The sequence below is a fragment of the Pecten maximus genome, chromosome 11, assembly GCF_902652985.1.
Source record: "Pecten maximus chromosome 11, xPecMax1.1, whole genome shotgun sequence".
NCBI lineage: Eukaryota > Metazoa > Mollusca > Bivalvia > Pectinida > Pectinidae > Pecten > Pecten maximus.
The window spans coordinates 29,489,128-29,499,356 of NC_047025.1; the positions used below are offsets into that span (position 1 = coordinate 29,489,128).

The 10,229-nt window shown below is 35.4% G+C and overlaps 1 long non-coding RNA gene across 2 annotated transcripts; it reads left to right on the forward strand.

The window, feature by feature from the left end:
• Positions 1–3,466: 3,466 nt before the first annotated feature.
• Positions 3,467–7,053, forward strand: LOC117337415. Of its 2 annotated transcripts, XR_004534811.1 has the most exons (3): positions 3,467–3,510; positions 3,864–4,007; positions 5,366–7,053. It is a non-coding gene; the product is annotated as an uncharacterized LOC117337415 (long non-coding RNA). The 2 variants fall into 2 exon arrangements; XR_004534810.1 differs by lacking the exon at positions 3,467–3,510 and having other exon boundaries at positions 3,517–4,007.
• Positions 7,054–10,229: the final 3,176 nt, after the last annotated feature.

Sequence of the window (10,229 nt, forward strand, 5' to 3'; positions counted from 1 at the left end):
GGGGACATCAATATTAACCTGTGGACATCAACATTAACATGAGGACATCAACATTAACATGGAGACATCAACATTAACATGGGAACATCAATATTAACATGGGACATCAGCCTTAACCTGGGGACATCAACATTAACCTGGGGACATCAACATTAACCTGGGAACAACAACATTAACCTGGAGACATCAACCTTAATCTGAGGACATCAACCTTAATTTCGGGACATCAACATTAACCTGGGGACATCAACATTGGCCTGGGGACATCAACATTAACATGGGGACATCCACCTTAATCTGAGGACATCAACCTTAATTTCGGGACATCAACATTAATATTGGGCAACTTAACCTGGACACATCTACTAGATGTTCTGAAATGTTAATCTTACCCCCTTATATGTCTAAAAAATCCTATACATACCAAGATAGATCAAAATATACCTAGCCTTTATTTCACACCTCTTTGGTCATGGAAACATTACATGACGAGTCCTCCCCTCTAGAGTAGTTTAGAGCTGTTATAGAGTTAGATAACACTAAGTGTTACATCCTTGGTTAAGATTATCTTTCTTGGGTTGATAAATCCAGATATCGACCTCACCCAAAGACTATAATTGTATGCTATATTTTCAGTCAATGTAGGTCTGTCTGTAAAAATGGTCATTTCACTGATACAGGTTATACTACTGTTCTGGAGTGTTTCATCATGTTACACTTTGTTAAGGACCATAAACTGTGGTATTACAAGACACAGGGACTTCACACACATTTCAACCCTGTCCTTATATGATACATTAACTACATTGTGAGTGTTGTGAATTTGTACAGAAGTCCCTGTGTTACTGAAGACTGTCTTCTTACATCATTTTCACTATTGCACAGTATTTACACTTGCTATAATAAATCATGTTGGAGGAATGATTCAAATCATTCTTTTGATGTAAAATTATTTATCTGCTTTGTAAATATTTACTTACAATGAATTATATATGTACATGTATATAATGGTATTTAAACGTGACAAAATGTGACTGAAGCGATAAAAACACTGATCTCCATTGCTGAAACTAAATATGCACATGGGGAACGTAATAGTTTGAAAATAAAAACAATCTAAAGACCATTGGTAAACTTAATATGTACAAGATGAATGGTAGTTTAAAATTAGAAACATATGATCCATCAGTTAAACTTGGGTCATTGTTTTACTTATGAGAGGCAGTGTGTTATGTACCAAAAGTAGGTCACTTTGACCTACATTTAGACCTTTGACCTATTGTACTCGACCAGCAATAAGCCCCTGTTCGAGCAATAAGTATAAGTGGGAATGCCTATAATACCTATGCCTAGTTAGTATGCATTTTAACCGGTCGGCATAGATTAACATTACGTCGAAATGTGCTTATTGTCGGTCAAGTACTAAACATAAAATTGAAATGTTGTCTGGGCTCTATCTCCTGTATACACTCAATGGAACTTTATACTAAGGATGACCTAAGTGAGGCAGTTTAGGCCACTCTGACCTATATTTTAATCTTTGCCCGACATCAAAGAAGCAGTTTGAGTTTGTTCTGTGAAAATACTCGTGTCCCTGTGAGTAGGTCCTTATAAAGATTCTCATGTCCCTGTGAGTAGGTCCTTATAAAGATTATTGTGATCCTGTGAGTAGGTCCTTATAAAGATTTCCATGTCCCTGTGAGTAGGTCCTTATAAAGATTTATCGTGTCTCTGTGATGAGGTCCTTATAAAGATTATCATGTCTCTGTGAGTGTGTCCTTATAAAGATTTCCGTGTCTCTGTGATCCTTATAAAGATTCTCGTGTCCCTGTGAGTAAGTCCTTATAAAGATGTCCGTGTCCCTATGAGTAGGTCCTAATAAAGATTTATCGAGTCTCTGTGAGTAGGTCCTTATAAAGATTATCGTGTCTCTGTGAGTAGGTCCTTGTAAAGATTTTTGTGTCTCTGTGAGTAGGTCCTTATAAAGATTTATCGAGTCTCTGTGAGTAGGTCCTTATAAAGATTATCGTGTCTCTGTGAGTAGGTCCTTATAAAGATTATCGTGTCTCTGTGAGTAGGTCCTTATTAAGATTTTTGTGTCTCTGTGAGTAGGTCCTTATAAAGATTATCGTGTCTCTGTGAGTAGGTCCTTATAAAGATTTATCGAGTCTCTGTGAGTAGGTCCTTATAAAGATTTTTGTGTCCCTGTGAGTAGGTCCTTATAAAGATTATCGTGTCTCTGTGAGTAGGTCCTTATAAAGATTATCGTGTCTCTGTGAGTAGGTCCTTATAAATATTTTTGTGTCCCTGTGAGTAGGTCCTTATAAAGATTTATCGAGTCTCTGTGAGTAGGTCCTTATAAAGATATCGTGTCTCTGTGAGTAGGTCCTTATAAAGATTATCGTGTCTCTGTGAGTAGGTCCTTATAAAGATATCGTGTCTCTGTGAGTAGGTCCTTATAAAGATTTTTGTGTCCTTGTGAGTAGGTCCTTATAAAGATTATCGTGTCTCTGTGAGTGCGTTCTTATAAAGATTTCTGTGTCTCTGTGAGTAGGTCCCTATAAAGATTATCGTGTCTCTGTGAGTGTGTCCTTATAAAGATTTCCCTGTCTCTGTGAGTAGGTCCTTATAAAGATTATCGTGTCCCTGTGAGTAGGTCCTTATAAAGATTTATCGAGTCTCTGGGAGTAGGTCCTTATAAAGATTTTTGTGTCCCTGTGAGTAGGTCCTTATGAAGATTTATCGAGTCTCTGTGAGTAGGTCCTTATAAAGATTTATCGAGTCTCTGTGAGTAGGTCCTTATAAAGATTATCGTGTCTCTGTGAGTAGGTCCTTATAAAGATTATCATGTCCAGTAAAAGTCTGATGCATGTGTACTAGTTCAATACGTGCCAATTAATTAATTACTATATTTAAGTGCACCATCTATGGGGCTTGCTGAACCGTGTCATTGCTTCTTTTTGCAAGATAATTAAGGATTCCCTGTCATCTTTTCTATATAACTACAAGAACATCTTATTATTGGTAAAAGGGTTTTCATTTAAAGGGACTAAATGGCTAGATTTCCACTTAAATAATATATAAAAAAGTATATACGATTTAAAATGATGTAAAAAGTTAAGCACTTTATGTTAATTATACATTTCAAAAGTGTCCATAACAATTTGTTAAAATTTAATGAAAAAAATAAAATAAATTTGACTAACCTAGTAGTTATTTCATATTATTATTTTTCGATGTGTGTAAACAAATACCTCTGCGTACCTTTGCGCATGCGCGATGCGGGAAATTGGAAACATCATAACAAAAATGGCGAACACCCGATCTAAGTGGAAGGGTCCTGAATCAGTTTTAACCGAGAGCAAGAAGAAACGAATAATCGAGAACGTGATTTTAACTTCACAAAGACGAACACGTATCTTAGAGACAGAGCAAGCAGATGGCATCAGTTAAAAAAGACCGAAGAGATTAAAACAGACCCTCCTTTGGCCAAGCTAATGCCTTGAACAGGTTAGTTGACAGCACTGGACTTCGATGTTTCGTAGATCAACTGTCGTGTACGCCCAGATGATGACTTGATAGTACTTGATGATACATAATTATCATAAATGGTAACAACTGATATCGAGATTAAGCTTAAGAAAGGTCACGTAGTGTTAACACGGCATGAATCGCTTGGTATTGGCCTCAACATGTCCTAAATGGGAATACAAATCAAAGGGGGCGCCCAAGAGGGAATTTTGACATTTGTCAAATTAATCGTATTATACCAGAAAGTAAACTTGATGACTTTATGCTTTTGTTAGACTGCCTGTATATTACACATTAAGTTTACATTGTGTTATTAATATTCCGTTGTACAGTTTTGAAAGCAAGCCTGAGATCTAGAGCGTACGTATAATGTAGATCTGGTCATAAAGAAACTGAAGCCAAGCAATGAAGATGACCACAGGCGACATGGAGTACATGCAGCCACTACGGACGACACTATTACTAGTCGCACTTAGGTATTTTTCATAGTTAATTAATTACTAATCCTTGAGGCCATTAATTAACAAATATTTATATAAATCATTAGCATTTGGATGCGAAGGAAGAACATTATTTATTTATTGAGTCGTATAATTAAAAAGTCGTGGAATAGTTTCTGTCGATGCTAATTAACATTCAAAATTCTCATAATTATACAACACAAGTCATGTATCACTGTGAACTGTTATTACGTTATGATTTGCATATTGATATACAAAAAAATGTAGATATATATACGTATCTATAGGCGTCAAGTTTGATTACATGTTTTGGTCTACATGTATAGTATATGACACATATTGTATATAATCAGTTTGAAAACATAACCAATTCCTATACATGTATTGGTTTGTAATCAGATACCACCAACCGATCAATTTTCGATAACAATTTTTTTTTCTAATTAAAATGAATGGATTTGAAATATTGTTTTTGTTTAGCAGCTACCAATAATGGATTTTTTTTGTAATTAATAATTTGAATCAGAATAAGTGAACCGATCAGTTTTGACCACTATAATTCATGCATGAGCTGCATGCATGTGTAGCGGGACTGGACTGAGTCGATCATCAGTGACCAGGTAGCTCAATAGTTGGTAGAGCATCCGGCTGGTGTTCGGAGGCCCGGGTTGGAACCCCGGTCTGGCCGCTTACGCTACATTATCTCCTGATCTCCTGTTACACATGTATCCTCTACTTTTAACACTTGTTGAAAATTGCTGAATTCTTAGTGTATTTGGTAAGATATTGTGCAATTGGAGATTGAAAAACTTCTGGAGTATCAATTTCGTGAATTTAGTATTTTTTTTTTTTGCATTATATATTGATAGTGATTGATTCACCAAATTAATGCAATAACACCATAATTAGTTTAGTTATTTCCCATGGTGTTTTCGGGCCTAATGGCCATCTTCATACGCTTCATTTATTTGACGTCTTGGATACCACATTATGATGTCACATATATACAATATCATGCCTTAAGATAGTCATTAGGCCCGAAAACGTAAGCGAAACACAACATATGTTGTGTTGAATTTACATTTTTCAACTATTGATACTGGTATACATATTTAAGACCCAGCAGAAGCCTTGATTGTGTGTAGAGGCTAATTAAGCTTGAATGTAAGTTGAGAAAATGTTGACAGGCGAATTATTTGATGAAAAATCAGACAAAATATCGTGAAGAGCCATCTTTGCATGATAAATAATGACTGCTATGTTTCAATATAAGGCATGATTATAATATTGCCAATTTTGCACATTTTGTTGGTTTGTGTAACTGGAAATTACATTGATTTTGTGTAAGAAAATATCTTTTCTTCTTCTTATAGATATCACAGGATTTATAACACAAAAGTTCTTGGAGGACAAAAAGTGCCGTACAAGGTGGAAAGGACATACCAACACATCCAGGGACTCATCAATCTGATAGTGGCCAACAGAATAACAGATAGAACTGGAATATCTAGCCAAAACCCTTGCATCAAATAGATCCCAGAAGATTCAAACTCCTAGCCCATGCTCCTCCACCATCTACTGCCCAAATGGTAGAGGAGAAGAAATCCCAATTAAGATGAATGGGAATAATTGACATTTTGAGACTAATCACGTTCCAGAGACTATTACTTTTGAATATCTGTCCTTACGTTTAGTAGCTGACCTGGTCCGAAGGACCAAGGTGAGTATGCCATACTGAGGCGTCCGGCATTCGTCTGTCAACATTGTGAACACAATATTTGAATAACTTGAGTAAATGTCAGAATATACCAAATTTAATAAAACTTTATAAGCAGCCATATATCGACAAGATCTCAGACAACTTCAAAAATAGAAATTATTGGACAGTAGTTTTTGACAGTAGTTTGCAGAGTTATTGCCCTTTGTAATGGTCTTATTATTAACATTTTTTTAGTTCACTGGTCAGAATGGAAACTCTTTTAGAAATTCTACTAGTCCTGAACAATTAAATGGATTTGATGAAATTTGGTCGGGAGAATTATGTGGCAATGTTATATGTTGCATAAATGAAGCGTCACCATCATCTGAGTGGCACCTTTCGGGGCAAAATAAGAGAATTACCTGGTATAGCAAAAAAAAAAAGGATTTAACTCATTTTTTTTTCAAGAATTACATCTAGTCCACTTGTAGTTTGAACCATTGTTGGGAGAGGTAGTTCAAAAGTAGAAAAATGTTTGAAATGTAACTTAAATTTGAGTAGTATTTAGTTTATTGGTATAATGTTACTATAATAGCTTAGCTGTTATCCATTCCATTAATGTCATATGATAATCAGTGCAGCCTTAATTTCAAAATTTATATAATCTCAAGAGACAAACAACATTGTCTGGTCTGAAATTTAAATGCTTAGTCAAAAATGATTATTCATAGCTGTACATGTGTGCACTATTGAAATATTCATGTTAACACTCACAAGTAATTTATAAACTCTCAAAATTCATTGATGTCAACACCCACTAGTGCTCAATAGTCTTTAATGTCAACACACACTAGTACTCAATGGTCATGGATGACAACACTCACTAGTAGTAGTACTCAATAGTCATTTATGTCAACACTCACTAATACTCAATAGTCATGGATGACAACACTCACTAGTAGTAGTACTCAATAGTCATATATGTCAACACACACTAGTACTCAATAGTCATGGATGACAACACTCACTAGTAGTAGTACTCAATAGTCATTTATGTCAACACTCACTAATACTCAATAGTCATGGATGACAACACTCACTAGTACTCATTAGTCATGGATGACAACACTCACTAGTACTCATTAGTAACGTATGTCAACACTCCATAATACTCCAGTCATGTATGTCAACACTCCATAATACTCAATAGTCATTGATGTCAACACTCAATTATCACTGATGCCAACAATTGTCATTGATGTTAAGTCACTAGTCATGGCAGTCAACTTTCTCTAGTCATTGATGCCAATGCTTACATCTGAGCAAGACAATAAATACAATGTGGTAAATTCTTTATTTGCATGTTTGACTTTTCTCAGTGTTTTCTATATCAAAACTATTTGTGAGACAAATTGTACTGTGCATTTACTGTTTAGTGTATTATCAACATCATAAGTCACTGTTCTGTTGATATTCTGATAAATTAGGGTTGGATCTTTAGGTCACCTGAGATGAAGTATGAAGTGACCTATTCTAACTGACTTTTGTCCGTCGTCTTTCCTTGCTTGTCTTTAAACAATTTGTCAGTAAGCTTTCATGGTCAAAAGGTCAACCAAAACTGTGGATTACATAGTCCCAACCTCCAGGGACCTGAGGGGCAGGGTCAAAAAGGGTCAAATTGACTAAAATTTGAAAGATCTTCTCAGCTCGCAGATATGGTAGAATCATATACTGGTGTCTTTAACAAAAATTGTGAATTTCATGACCCTGATGGGGGACTAAATTTATATAGGGAAATCACAATTTTGATCAGCATTTGTTTGATTTCTATTGAAATTCATTCTAACTTCATTTACATTATCAGCATGGGATGACAGCTTGATCGCATGCACATGTTGGCCCTGACTGACCTTCTGGGCGAGGCTAAAAAGGGTCAATTAAATTGAATATTTCAAAACTCAGGTGACCATTAAGGCCAATTGGCCTCTTGTTTTACATAAGCCAGTATCAGTGAAAACTGCTGCATATGAAATATGGTACATAAAACAAAAGGTTTCCATGAATTCAATGATGTAATGTAATTTATTTTGATTTTATATCAAACCTTTTCACTGCACAGGTGTCAAAACAACTTCCTTGAAATAAGATAATTCAGCTTATGTGTATGGGCAAACAGACAAAGTGATTACCAATAAAATGCTTAAATTTTCACGATTTCTATATTTTTTTTTACTCCTGTCACCTTGACCTCTACCCATATATAATTAGACTGCATGCTCTGCTGACTTGCCAATCAAGATGATATTGAGGTTGACTGAAATACAAGAACATGTAACATATAAATGAACATAATTGTACATGTAGGTAAACTTGAGAATAGTCCAATTCCTCAATCCATGACTGTCATTGAGACTGTCAGCTAATCATTGAATTATTAAAACAGTATGGACATCAGTATTGTGAATTAAATATCTCATTTATATCGATGATAAATTGATATAAGTGAGATAATACATTATTGATATAAATGAGATAATCAACAATACTCATATCCATCTTTTACCATGTATCAGTGTTATCCATTTCTTAACGTACATATTTAATTATATAATTCATTAAATAACGTACAAGGCTTTCAACAACATTTTAACTACAATCTTTAAACAGAAGCAAAGTTAAGTGCAAAAACTACTAACTCAATGAAGGTTCCGATTTTTAATTAGGATGTCAATCTGAAAGGCCGAGGGATTCAAACAGTCGAATAAATTACAATTTCTGTGTAAAACTGAATTATTTTTTCTTATATCTAGACCTACAGTTTGTGTATTGCTCTCAGTGCAATCAATTTACAATGTAGATCTCCATTAATCAGATTTAAATCGAATTCAATTTTGGGTAGGCCTATCACGTTAGTGATCGGCATTTTTTTTGTATGTTACAACAGAGACATATATGTCTGGTTACAACTGTATAGCTGTTACGTCGTCATAGCACTTACGGTCATACAAAATAGCAATTCCAATTTGAGTTTACACTTCGATTTCTTACATTGGGACGATATTGAATTGAATGAACACTTCAAAGATGAATAATAATAATGTTTTCCTACATCACAATAAACGAAACGAAGTCCCCTTTGGAGGCCCCATTGCCGAATGTCAAAATTTTACATGCTACTTCTGAGGGTTATACGTACTTTTATCTGTTTGAGCTCTCAATCAACAATAGTGAATAACGATCGGTACTCCTCGAGACCGTATAAACCATCCGATTGCAAAGTAATCACGTTCTACATCCACGTGACAAAATGTTTACACTTACCTCGATTCCATTTTCGTCGGGTGAAAGCGAGGATACTGAAATCATGTGACGCACTCGGCTCTCTCCGATGTAAACAACAAATGTTGTTCAGCGATAATTCGAAGTTGATAAACATTGCCAATATTTCACAAAAAGTGTCATAATTTTGTAAACAATTTAATTTCAAGTATCACAACGCTTTCCGGAAATCAAATGCATGTAGAAATTATTGAAATCTAACCATTTAGTCCCTTTAACAAATTCTTAGTGTTGTGTGGCATTAAAAGTACCTAAATAATGCCATTGTTTGCCTGGTCACGGATGGATAATCAGATGATGAAGTCAGTACCTGTACCGGTGGCTATTGTGTTTCTGTCAAGATGACACGCCCACCAACCATTAGCACCAATTACTGAACCATTATATTGTTAGCTGGGTGTCCAGGTACGCGATTGTGCTCAAGGACACAGGACCGCTCTGTATATTACCAGTTATTTCATTTCCATAACAATGAAATGGGATGGTTTTACAGTGTTAGACTAAATTCTTTCTTAGTGAGGAGAAATCAGTAAATGAGGCTGATGTCTTTTTTGACTAATTCCCAATGCCTGTATCCCTGCCGCTATTCATCCTTCATTTTCACTGTGGTAGTCTCTTAATTTGTCCAAATTTCACGAGAAGAAAAGTTCACCTAGAATATTTTGTTGTTGAATTGTGTCCTTTGACTTAATTTTCTACATGAAGAATGTTGTCTGTAGTTTATTAAATTGTATTCTCCGACAAATACCAAAGAGGGTTAACTTCTCTCTTTTCTTCTCCCAGTACTGGACGCGGATTATACAATACTATTATTATATCAAACTTCAAAGCCTCATCGACGATGCCAAAGCCCTCATGCATGTGTGGAGTAAACGGGACGAAGAAGAACTGGCTCTATCACTTCCCGATTGGCTCTTGATAACCACTTCAACAGAACAGGTTTTCTACATGCAGATTGAAATTAAATTCTACAGTTCAGGATTTATAACATTATTACCATCATACATAAATCAAAGTACTATAAGTACTGTAGCGCTAAAACTCTTGTGCAATTTTATCAGTTGACAATATTTTACACGGTTTTTTAGCTCACCTGGCCCGAAGGGCCGGTGAGCTTATGCCATGGTGCAGCGTCCGTCGTCCGGCGTCCGTCGTCCGTCAACTTTTTCTTTAAATCGCTACTAGTCATAAAGTATTGA